The sequence below is a fragment of the Phoca vitulina genome, unplaced genomic scaffold (genome assembly GCF_004348235.1).
Source record: "Phoca vitulina isolate PV1807 unplaced genomic scaffold, GSC_HSeal_1.0 scaffold54, whole genome shotgun sequence".
Classification (NCBI taxonomy): domain Eukaryota; kingdom Metazoa; phylum Chordata; class Mammalia; order Carnivora; family Phocidae; genus Phoca; species Phoca vitulina.
Genome location: NW_022589757.1, coordinates 1,517,737 through 1,530,022, shown reverse-complemented (window position 1 = coordinate 1,530,022; position 12,286 = coordinate 1,517,737). Strand labels below are relative to the sequence as shown.

The window sequence follows — 12,286 nt, the reverse complement described above, 5'->3', positions numbered from 1 at the left end:
TCTGCTAAGGGGGCCACTTGGCCAGGCACACGCCCCCAGTCCCCCCCCGCCCCGCCCACATCTCTCAGAGCCGTGTCTCCCGCTGGGAGTGTCCCAGCCGTGACACTCATTTTCTCTAAAACTGCGTTTCGGTGAGCAGAAGTCTCTGTCAGTGACATTCTTCAATTTAACATGACTCCGTGCTGCCCCCAAACCTATCCTTCCCTCCCTCCTTCCCATCTCATCAACCCAAAGGCTCAGATCAGAAGCCTGAGAGAGGGCAAAAACCTTCCTCTTTCTCTCTGTTTCTCACCCATCGGATCCAGTTCATCAGAGTCCAGACCATTCTGCCTCCAGACAGTGTCCTGAATCTGCTCACTTCTTTTCATCTCCCATGCCAACCTCCTAGTGAAAGCGAATTCGTCTCCTGTGCTACTTTAACCACCTCGCACTCAGCCTACACTCCAGACCCCTCAGATCTATTCTCCACATAGTAACAAAATCATGTTTTTAAAACATGAATTACATGTTCACGGTCACGCTCGTCTTTCAAACCTTTCAATGGCCTTCCACTGCTTTGGAATAAAATGCAAACTTCTCCAAATGGCCTCCGAGGCTCTGCTTGATCCGGCCCTGCCTGCTACCCACTGCGCAATTCCTGCTCTCCCTCCTCTTCTCCACGCTTGCTCCCTCAGGCAGCTTAAACACACCACCTTTGTAGGGAGTCCATCCCTGGTCACAAAATTCAAAGTAGTTCCTTCTTTAATACTCTCTCCATTGCATGATAATACTGTCTTTTGTTTGCTCTCCACCTACCCCAAATTGTACTAGTTCTTTATTTCTTTTTGACTTGTCATTAATCTCTCTGAAAGGTAAGCTCCAGGAAAGCGGGGGTCATACTACTTTTATTTACTTATTTATTTTTTTGAGAGAGAGAGAGAGCACATGTGTGCATAAGCAGGGGTGGAGAGGGGCAGAGGGAGAGGGAGAGAGAGAATCTTAAGCAGGCTCCACGCCCAGTGTGAAGCCCAGACATGGGGCTCGATCTCACAACCCTGAGATCATGACCTGAGCCAAAATCAAGAGTCAGATGCTTAACCGACTCAACCAACCAGGCGCCCCGGAAGTCATACTGCCTTTACAGTGTGTGCTCGCTTTCACCCTCAGCCTGTCCATATATGCTCTTTTCATCCTCGCCCAAACCACAGGTGGTAGGGACTAATATCTTCATTTTACAGATGAAGAAATCCAAGAGAAAGAGAAGTTAAACACGTGCTTCGGGTCATGCAGCCAGTGAGAAGCAGAGCCAAGTCCAAGCCAGAAAGTCATGCCCAGAGTCCACGTCCCTCATTATGCTACCATTTGTGCCTATTATAATGCAGTGGGCCTGGGCCACTGGAGGAGCCAATCAACGCTGGCTCCATGAATGATCAAGTAAACTCTTCTAAGTCTGAACATCTCAGAAATGTGGCATCTTTATGCGTTCCTTTGCCCATCCCTTGTTCTATCATTTATATTCGTATGCATACTTTCACCCCTAATGTATAAGCCCCTCTAGGGCAAGAATCACTTTTCATCCATCTTCATGTCTCTCATGGTATCCAACATAATGGCGGGTGCTCAGAAAGTTTGCTGAGCATTTAAAGTTTAGTAGAAATTAACCAGAATGGCAATAGACTAAAAGTCAACTAAGTGTTCCTGTAAAACAATAAGTACAACAGTTGCCCTTTGTCATTTTCATCCCTTACGAAGTTAATTTGGTCCTATAGGTATTCTGGGTTTCCAAAATTAAAGAGCCCTTTTACAGAGTGGGCTTTCTACCCCATGAGTGAGTAGGAATCATCTTTATTGGGAGAAATTAAGTGGGAGAGCGGGAGAAGGAGAACTATTCCCGGAGCTTTCTTAGAGTCTATCCTAAATGCAATAGCGCAGGCGGCAAGCATGCTGGTCAGCATGAGCTGCTCCCTGCCCCACCTCTGCGGGGTTCCCAGTATCCACTCCCTCCCAGCGTTTCTCCCAACTCCTGCTAACCCACACGGTGCCCAGGGCTGAAGAGTCTTTTCCCCGGAAACACGTGGGAAAGGGACTAAAAATACAGGGCAGTATAGCCTACCCTCAAATATCCACCTTTCCCAGTGGGATGTGCCTTCTAATATGGGGCAGGAACCCTTTAGCGAAAAGAATAAACTCAGCTTCATAGTGAAGCAAATCAGATGACTAGAAATCTGTCATTCAAACCTTCTCTCTCACCACCACCACCACGCTACCAAACAGAAACATCTGGAAGGCAGGACAGTTGACTCAAATGCCCAAGGAGGCCAGCAGCCACAGAGACTTGTGACTCTCTTCCAGAGTAAAGTAATGGGAGGGGTGGGGGTGAACAGGGAACTCTACCCTATCTAAAGGTGTCTGTTTGGGGCGCCTGGGTGGCTCAGTCGTTAAGCTTCTGCCTTCAGCTCAGGTCATGATCCCAGGGTCCTGGGATCGAGCCCCACATCGGGCTCCCTGCTCTGCGGGAAGCCTGCTTCTCCCTCTCCCACTCCCCCTGCTTGTGTTCCCTCTCTCGCTGTGTCTCTCTCTGTCAAATAAATAAATAAAATCTTTTAAAAAATAAAAATAAAGGTGTCTTTTGAAAAAAGATATGTTGAAGCCCCAACCCCGAGTATCTCAGTATATGACTGGGCGACAGGGTCACTGTAGATGGGATCAGTTAAACGAGGTCCTGCTGGAGCCGGTGCCCCTACTCCAGTGTGACCGGTGATCCTCGTAAGAAGGACGCAGGAGGAGAGACACAGGACTCCACAGGAAGGTGCAGGCAGAGATCGGAGTGACGCATCTAGGAGCCAAAAGACAGCGAGGAGAGCCAGCTGTCGCCAGTCCCGAGAGACAGCAACGGAGCAGATGGTCTCCAAACTCTGACAGGGGCCAACTCTGCGGACACCCCGTTTGTGGTACTTCGTTCTGGCAGCCCGTGGAAAGGAATAGTGTCCAAATTCAGATTTCTAAAAAAAACCTGTGTTGGCCAAACACATCTGTGGGCTGGATCCAGCTTCGAATATCCCAGGCATAGTGAGCACTTTTGTCGAAAAATAAAAATGCTGTTAACAAAACGTTGTTTTTGTTTTTTTGTAAAAAGAAAAAAAAAAGCAATCTCCCGGAGGTTACACCTTCGCATACATACTTACAAAGAGCAGAATTATCTTCTAGAGCCTGGCGGGTGGAAGCACAGTTCTAGAGTCAGACTGCCTGGGCTCATACGCTAGCCCTGCTCCCCGTCAGCTGTGGGGGCGGATTCCTGCGTCTTCTCCTCGCTCGGAAGCAGGGCGGTAACCTGCCTGAGGCAGGTAACCTAACCTGAGACGGTAACCTGCCTCGCAGAAGGGCGCGTGGCACGCTGGGAAGCCGTGTGAATTACACAGAGGGAGGGGCCGCGGTCCAGGCCGCGCGGTCTCTGTTACAGGCGGTATCACTTGACTGCATTTCACTGTGCGTTATTATCGACTGGCTTTATTGTGAACTCATCTAGCACGGGGCTGGGGTCTTGGTCATTCTCAGCTTCCTTGCTTCAGTGCGACAGGGAGTCAGACACAACCGGGGAAGGAAGGCAGAACTTTCTTCATCTATTTGACTCCTGTGCCTGTGAACTTCCCGAGGGTCAGACCCAAATCCTGAATCACCCATAGGACCCAGCTGAAAGGTTACGCACAGCTGGAGGTAGGTCTGCGGCACCACCGTTCCCCCGAGCGGGAATGGGAGCAGGAATGCTCCATTCCAAGGTCAGGGTTTGGACCTGGGTTTGTCTGTTTCCTTTCTGCTTCTCCTACACACATGACAGGTAGAGCAAATCAGGGTGATACACCCTCACTGAGGAGTCTGAGAAAACCTATTAAACCCAAGGCAGAGAAAATAATACCAAGCACATGACAAATGCAGCCGTCAGTAATTTTGCAATAACCAGCAAATGCTGAGAAATGCACTTTGTCTCTACGGCTGCCCGATGCTGCCTGGTGAGATGCCTGAGAGCATGAGAAACAAAATCCCAGTCCAGATGTGGGATACAGAAGCTGTCCACTGGATTGCCGGCATTATCTGGACAAAGCCGTGATACGTTGGCCACCTGTTTTGTAAATAAAGTTTTATTGCTACTCAGCCTTGCCCATTAACTAAAGTACCGTCTGTGGCTGCTTTTGTGCTCAAGCACAGAGTAGAATAGTTATAACAAAAACTCAGAAAGCCCCAAAAGCCTAAAATATTTACTATCTTGTCTTTTACAAAAAAGTCTCCCAAGCCCTCATCTGAATCTTCCCACTGTGATTCTGCTAAACATCAAGCTCTCAGGGAACAGAGACCTTGTCTGTCTGGCTCAGATCTCTATCTCTGATGCCTCAAATACCTGCTTTTAGGTATGAAGATGGAGCCGAATAAATGTTGAGATTCTACGACGGGTAGTGCGAGAGGATGCCCACTGGGCCGGGCCAGTGTCCAGAGCTCTGTCCCTGCTGAGAGGCCTGACCATAAGGATCTGGGAGCTGCCACTGGATGCCCCTCGGTTAACTAACTACCTCGGAGCCCTCCGTGAGCACCAACTTAGACAAACAAGCGGGGCATAATCACTACAAGAATTCAATAATGCTGAGTTGTCAGGACAGATTAAACCTAACTAAGAAGCACCTTTCAAAGTCCCTTTTCTATATATATATGCATTTACATTAGGAATGTTTGAAGGGAATAAACACTTGCAAAGCAGTTCAAATGTAAGGATTCCTTCACACAGAGGAACCCAAAACAGCTGTCAGAAGCCAAACAGTTATAAACACAAATGCTCAAGGTACTGAGGAAGAAAAAAGATTTTCAGATTGGAAAGAAAAAGCCCCATCTATCCTGCCATAACAAAAGCAAAGAAAGAAACGGAAAAGCCAGACATTTCCTGAGAAAGATCCTTTACTGTTAATATTAAAAGCATGTGCAAGTTCTGGCTCCAATAAAATTGTTTATGGTTAAGTTTAAAGTAAGAAAGAGTCCTTTAACTTGGAAAATGATCACATAGAACGTGTCGCATAAAGAAAGAATTCGCTATTATTTTTCTCTATTTTTTCCGCTCACTCTAAAGAACTATTGCTTCCATCCACATGTCTTCAAGGCACGCTCGGACAGGAGCCTCTCCTGGTCTTCTCTCTGGGCTGGCTGTGGTTACATCCAGGGTCCCCGGGACCCTGAGCACTGGGGCACCTTCTTGTCAGGAGGTTCGTGGAGCTATGACTCTCCTACATAACCAAGGCATATTCTCCCGTAAAGTTTTTTTGGGTAATACTGAATTCCCATCTTTAAAGGCAGTGGAGGTTTTAATTACAGTGATGATAAGATCACATTTAGATTTAAATAAAGGTGGCATTTATTGCCTCGGTTTCTGATGAAATATGAAAAAAATCAAAATGTCAGTCTGAAGGGTGACCTGATATAACAGTAAAAGGATTATTTGTAAGTTAAATACTCTATCAAAGAAATCCTGATATAACAAGTTTTCTTTAATTAATTCCCTCTTAAACCCACTTAATTCATATTTCATTCATATCCCCTGCAATAAAAAATCTGGGTACTACAGAAAAATGTCATGGCATGGTCCATATAAACTGTTCCTACAACATTCAGAGAGTCTATTTATTCCATAGGATGAGCAAAAAAATCACACAAGGATTGATTCATTAGACCTGCTTTGAAGAGTGTTATATTCCAGTTAGAAGAGGATTTCCCTATTTCATTCATTCATTTATTTACTTATTTGAGAGAGAAAGAGAGAGAGCAAGCATGAGCAGGGGGGAGGGACAAAGGGAGAGGGAGAAGCAGACTCTCCATGGAGCAGGGAGCCTGACGCGGGACTCGATCCCAGGACCCTGAGATCATGACCTAAGTCGAAGGCAGATGCTGAACCGACTGAGCCACCCAGGCGCCCTCCCTATTTCTCTTGCAGTCACACCATAAGAGATATGGTCCAGCATTTCCTAAAAGACTCTTGAAGGCCCTGGGGCTCTGCATGGAGGTAGCTGATGTCTCACCTTGACCTTGCTCCCCTGCTACCTGCTGAGAACACGTGATACTGAAGGTCTAACAGACACCGAGTGTCCCCTCTTCCTCACCTGACCTTATTTTGCCACAACCTTCAGGATATTATTTCCAGTTCTAACATCCGCCCTTGGGGGATGGTGTGCCTCTATTAGAATTAATATAAATGCACTTTCATCAAAAGGAAACAAAATAGGGAAAGAAAGTTAATGGCTAATTACAGAGACTCATTGCTTTTCTAGGAGAACCACACAGGCCAAAATGCTGCTTCTCTGTCAAAGTCCTTCATAAGACTGAAATCCTACAATGAAATGACAACCACTTTTCATGACCAGCTAAGAAACCAATCTGAGGAGATCAAAAGTCCAGCCTCTATGGGCTCTTGGGAGTCCTGACCAGATGCTCACAGCAGATTTTTACAGGGTTTGACTTTTCTTCTTAAAGGAGCTGTGCTGATCTTCCCTTGTTTGTTTCAAACCTGTGTGCGAGTGTTAATAAAATCGAACATCTGTAAGTCTCTCCTATTGGTATGATGGATCCCTGCTTCAATTCTCTTCTTTGTTCTGCTTCTTGATGATGTGATTTCAGCCGTCTCTCCGAAGTTTCCAATGATTTAAGGAAATGATATAAAAGCACCATTGAAACCACAAACAAACACAAAGTCCCAAACATCTAAAGACTGAGTCTCCAAATACATAGTATGATGGGATAGTTTTGGTTCGAAGGGATCAGGAACCAGTAAGTAAGATATTTTGCTGCTGGTGAGAAGGGCCAAAAGAAATAAGGAACAGGATGAGAGAAAGAATAAGGTATATTTCAGCTTAAAACTACTCACATTCTAGTTCAACCAGGAGGCACTATTTCCAAAACCTAAATGTGTATGCATTTGAATGGACTTAATCAACCCTACTCTTACCCCAGGATCTTTCAGTAGACAAAGCTGCTTCCTGTTTCTACAAGAAAAATTATGCAATCGGGAGCAAACTCCCCCAGCTTCACAAAAACACACCATGAGTCTATTTGTACCTGTGCCCTTGCAGAAGCACCCTCCCTTCCTGGGCAAGGTGTGTGTACCACCTGGGCTCTGGATCCCACCCCTCCTCTCCCTCGAGGACAGGACTTCTCAAACTGGGAGTGTGCATCAGAATCACCTGGAGGGCTTCTTAAACCCACCCTGGCCCAAACCCAGAGTTTCTGATTCAGGAGATCTGATGTGGGTATTGATAATTTACTTTTCTAACAAATTTCCAGGTGACGTTGATACTGTTGGTTCCAATTAGCAATAATTGCGCCTCGGATAAACCTCATTGGCTACGATACTGCCACTGCACAAAGCTGATACTGTTGGTTCCAGACCAAGCATTGAGAAACACGATCCTAAGAACTGCTACACTGATTTTGCCCTTTCATCCCAGATTCCTGAGCCTCTCCCTCCAGGCTGCTTCTTGCCCTAAGCATATAAACATGTTCAAATTTCTCTCATTTTAAAACACAAGCAAAAATCTCCTTTGACCTCATCGGGAATGGGCATAGTATATATCTCTCTCTTCTTTATGTATTCAAATGCTTAAAAGAATGTTCTCCATACACCACCTTCTTCCTTCCGACTTACTCCTTCCTGCTCTGCAACCTGACATCTGCTCTCTGTCAAGCCCACCAAACACACACCTGCCAGGTCCTGCATCAACTGGAGTTTGCAAGTCAATGGATACTCAAGTATCTACCTTACACAGTCTTTCTGCTCTATCTGGCATTGCTCACCTGTCCAAGTGGCATTCCCTCCTCCTCTGGGTCTTGTAACATCTCTCCATCCTGGGTCTCCTACCACCTCACCGCCCCCCCACCCCCGTCCCTTTTTGGTCTCCTTTTTAGAAGTGTCCGCTTTCACCATCCCCTTAAGGTTGATAGTCCTTCAGGCCCTGTCCTTGGCCCTCTTCTTTTCACTGTATACTTTTTTTAAAAGATTTATTTATTTATTTTAGAGAGAGAGGGCGTGTGCGCGTGCAAGCAGGGGAAGAAGGAGAGGGAGAGGGACAAGCAGACTCCCTGCTGAGAGTGGAGCCCAATGCAGGGCTTGATCCCGGGAACCCAAGACCATGATCTGATCCGAATTCCAGTCGGACGCTTAACCCACTGTGCCACCCAGGTGCCCCCACTGTACATATTTTGCCTGAGAATCCTCATCTATACCTGTATCTCTAACTCACATCGACATCCTGATGACTCTCAAGTCTAGACCTCTCTCTTAAACTTCAAATTCATATAAGTCATCAGTTAGACAATTCCTTCTATTTGTCCAAAAGGCACCTCAAAGACATCAATGCCTAAAAGTGAACCCATTACCTTCTACCAAATTCCTGTTCTCCCTCCTTTATCTTAATGCCCCCCCAATTACTCAGTCATGCAAAGCAGTCCTTAAGGACAAGCATGTCTTCATGTCTCATGCTCAATCATATCCCAAGTCTGTCCAATCCACCTGCTAAGTATATCTCAAATCTGTCCCTTTGTTCCCATCTCTGTGACCTCTGCCCCAACTTCGGTCAACATCATCTCATCTGGACAGGTGAGATGGCCACACCATTCAGGCGTCCTGACTTCTAGCTCCCTCTACCTAATCTCCACATTGCACAGACTGGGATCTTTGAATCACACCTGCTAATCCTCTATGCAAGAAATTGCTCAGTGGCTCCCATTACCACTGAAATAGTTTCTACATCTTCTGCAAGGCACTCAGAGCTTTCAATGTTTGCATCCTTCCTATCTCTCTGACCTCATTTCTAGTCACCCCCTTCTCATATTTTAAGGTCTAGCATCGCCATGTGACATGTCACATTCTCTCACATCTAAAAACTTCTGTATATCCTATTCCCTCTGCCTGGAAAACTGTTTCCCTGTAAAACCCCTGCGCCAGTATGCTCTTCTTTACAAAACCTTCCCCAGTCCTCTTGGATTTAGGTCCCTCTCCTGCTCCCACTCTACTGGGAACTTGCCCTCGTGAAAGAAATCATCTGTTCGCAAGCCTATCACTACACTAGACTGGAAGGTTCTCAGAAGTTAAGCCTTTGAATCTCTCATGCTGACAATACCTGGCTCAAAATATGAGCCCTATTAAAAATAATTTTTAGATAACATTATCGGTGACTCTGAACAAGGGAACACACACATTTCAAGGTCACCTGAAATACTAAATTTTAGACAGTCAATGTCATAGATTTATTTCACTTCAATTAGAACATGTTAAATCTCTTGTTCACGTCACCTCTTCCAGGAATGCGAGGAGACACAGACATTAGATTTGGGGATGCTTAGGAGTCTGCTAAAATTTTTTTTGAAGAGGAGCGCCTGGGTGGCTCAGTCAGGATGCTTAACTGACTGGGCCACCAAGGCGCCCCAACCTTACAGATATTTTAAAGAAAACTAGTTCCGATGGGCACAGCAAATAAACATGTATTTGGGGCTCAAGAAACAAAAATGAATAGAACTAAATGAACATACTTCCATTTTCTGTAAATGTCACTGCATGTGTGCAGCAAGCTGGAAGGTCCACCTATCCCATTTCAAATTAGTCATCGCTTGTAGCTGGATAGGAAAATGCTGACAGATCTGTACTAGATAAAAGAGATCACAGCAGTTTTGGAAACAACCCACTTTTATGATGAAACCAACTCTTACATCCATCCATGCCTCCAAACACAGCTTAGGCCTGAGACCAAGTTGAAGAATGTCCAAAAAAATCTTGAAGAATCCAGATGTTCCTGTAATCATCACTGATAAATTTCCCAAGAGAAAAGAACTTAAACAAAGATGGGAAATTCCAAGATTCAATACCAGAGAACATTTGCATGCAGAGAATCCTTGCACTCAGGCCTCAGGAAATCATGGTCCTATTGTTCACTGACGTGGTCAGATGTCTAGAGTTTTGTGCTGAGGTACACCCTCCCAGACACCACCCTTCTAGAAAGTGGAGGGGAATCACACAGGGGCAAAAAGACACAGACATAGAAAACACACTCTTAAAAAGAACTGAAGGAAGCAGGGAAGTTTAACAATTATTAGTAACAAGGGATACCCTCTGAATCCCTTCTGTGTGCCCGCATCATGCTGAGAGCACCACGTGCGTGGTCTTCACCTATTCCTCACAATACCTCATTGTCTAGAGGTTGCGTTATTATTCCCAGGTTACAAAGGAGAAAACAAAGGAGTTATTAAGAAACTTGCCCAAGGTACGGGACTTAGAAACATGGAAAGGGGAGTTGAACTCTTCTGATTCCAAAGCCCCAGCTCTTGAGAGAGAAGAGATTGGCTATATTCTAGAGTAGGGGTTACCAAAGCCATTTGTGCTAGAGAATCAACTTTGGAGCTTTTTGAAAAACAATACAATTTCTGGGGTGCCTGGATGGCTCAGTCAGTTAAGCGACCAACTCTTGATCTCAGCTCAGGTCTTGATCTCAGGACTGTGAGTTCAAGCCCCATACTGAACACTGGGCGAGGAGCCTCTACCTAAAAAGAAACAAAAACCCAAAACAAAACAAAACAAACAACAATTTCCAAGGTCCCACAACCAGATTCTGATTCAATTGAACTGGCATAGAGACCAGGAAACTATATTTTTATAATGGTCTCCCTCAGGACTCCAATGCTCTCCTGGGTCTGAGAACCACCGCTCCAGACACACACACACACACACACACACACACACACAGCCCCCAGCCCTAACAATCAGAAGTTCCCAAATATGGTCACAGCTGTACTGGAACAGAGCTCAATCCCTGGAAATAGAGGTTCTTGGTTCCAGTCCTCGTTTGGCCATTTCCTAGGCAGGCAGCCTTGGTCAAGTCATTTTCTCTCTGGTCTCAGTTTTCTCCACTGGAAATGATGGAAGATTACTTCCCTCAAAAAACTGTCATTAACCACTTTCTTACACCATACACAAAAATAAATTCAAAATGGATGAAAGACCTAAATGTGAGACAGGAATCCATCAAGATCCTAGAGGAGAACACAGGCAGAAACCTCTTTGACCTCGGCCATAGCAACTTCTGTTAGACATGTCTCCAGAGGCAAGGGAAACAAAAGCAAAAATGAACTATTGGGACCTCATCAGGATAAAAAGCTTCTGCATAGCAAAGGAAATGGTCAATGAAACTAAAAGGCAACCTACGGAATGGGAGAAGATATTTGCAAATGACGTATCGGATAAAGGGCTAGTATCCAAGATCTTCTAAAGAACTTATTGAACTCAACACCCCAAAACCAAAATATCCCGTCAAGAGATGGGCAAAAAACATGAACAGACACTTCTCCAAAGAAGACCTACAAATGGCCAACAGACTTATGAAAAAATGCTCAACATCACTTGGCATCAGGGAAATACAACTCACAACCACAATGAGATATCACCTCACACCAGTCAGAATGGCTAAAATTAACAAGACAGGGAACAACAAATGTTGGTGAGGATGTGGAGAAAGGAGAACCCTCTTACACTGTTGGTGGGAATGCAAGCTGATGCAGCCACTCTGGAAAACTGTATGGAAGCTCCTGAAAAAGTTAAAAACAGAACTACTCTATGACCCAGCAATTGCACTACTCAGTATTTATCAAAAGGGTACAAAAACAGTGATTCGAAGGAGCACCTGCACCCCAATTTTATGGCAGCAATGTCCACAATAGCCAAACTATGGAAAAAGCCCAGCTGTCCATTGACAGATAAATGGATAAAGAAGATGTGGTGTGTATATATACAATGGACTATTACTCAACCATCAAAAACAATGAAATCTTGCCATTTGCGATGATGTGGATGGAACTAGAGGGTATTATGCTAAGCAAAATAAGTCAGTCAAAGAAAGACAAATGCCCTATGATTTCACTCATATGTGGAATTTAAGAAACAAAACAGATGAACATAGGGGAAGGGAAGGAAAAATAAAATAAGATAAAAAGAGAGGGAGACAAACTATAAGAGACTCTTGACTCTAGGAAATAAACTGAGGGCTGCTGGAGGGAAGGGGGTAGGGGACTGGGGTAACTGGGTGATGGACATTATGGAAGGCACTTGATGTAATGAGCACTGGGCGTTATATGCAACTGATGAATCACTCAATTCTACCCCTGAAACTGATAATACACTGTATGCTAACTAAATTAATTTAAATAAAAAATTTTTAAAAAATTTAAATTAAGGACCAGATGCAATTAGGTAAAACTCCGAACACTGTGGTTGGTATGAGGTAGGTGCTCAGCA

The 12,286-nt window shown here is 44.9% G+C and overlaps 1 protein-coding gene and 1 pseudogene across 3 annotated transcripts in view; both read right to left on the bottom strand.

Moving 5' to 3' along the window:
• Positions 1-12,286, bottom strand: part of SMYD3 (SET and MYND domain containing 3) — a 689,934-nt gene that overhangs the window by 187,025 nt on the left and 490,623 nt on the right. The gene's annotated exons all lie outside the window — the stretch shown is intronic.
• Positions 7,218-7,376, bottom strand: LOC116622802 (annotated as a pseudogene).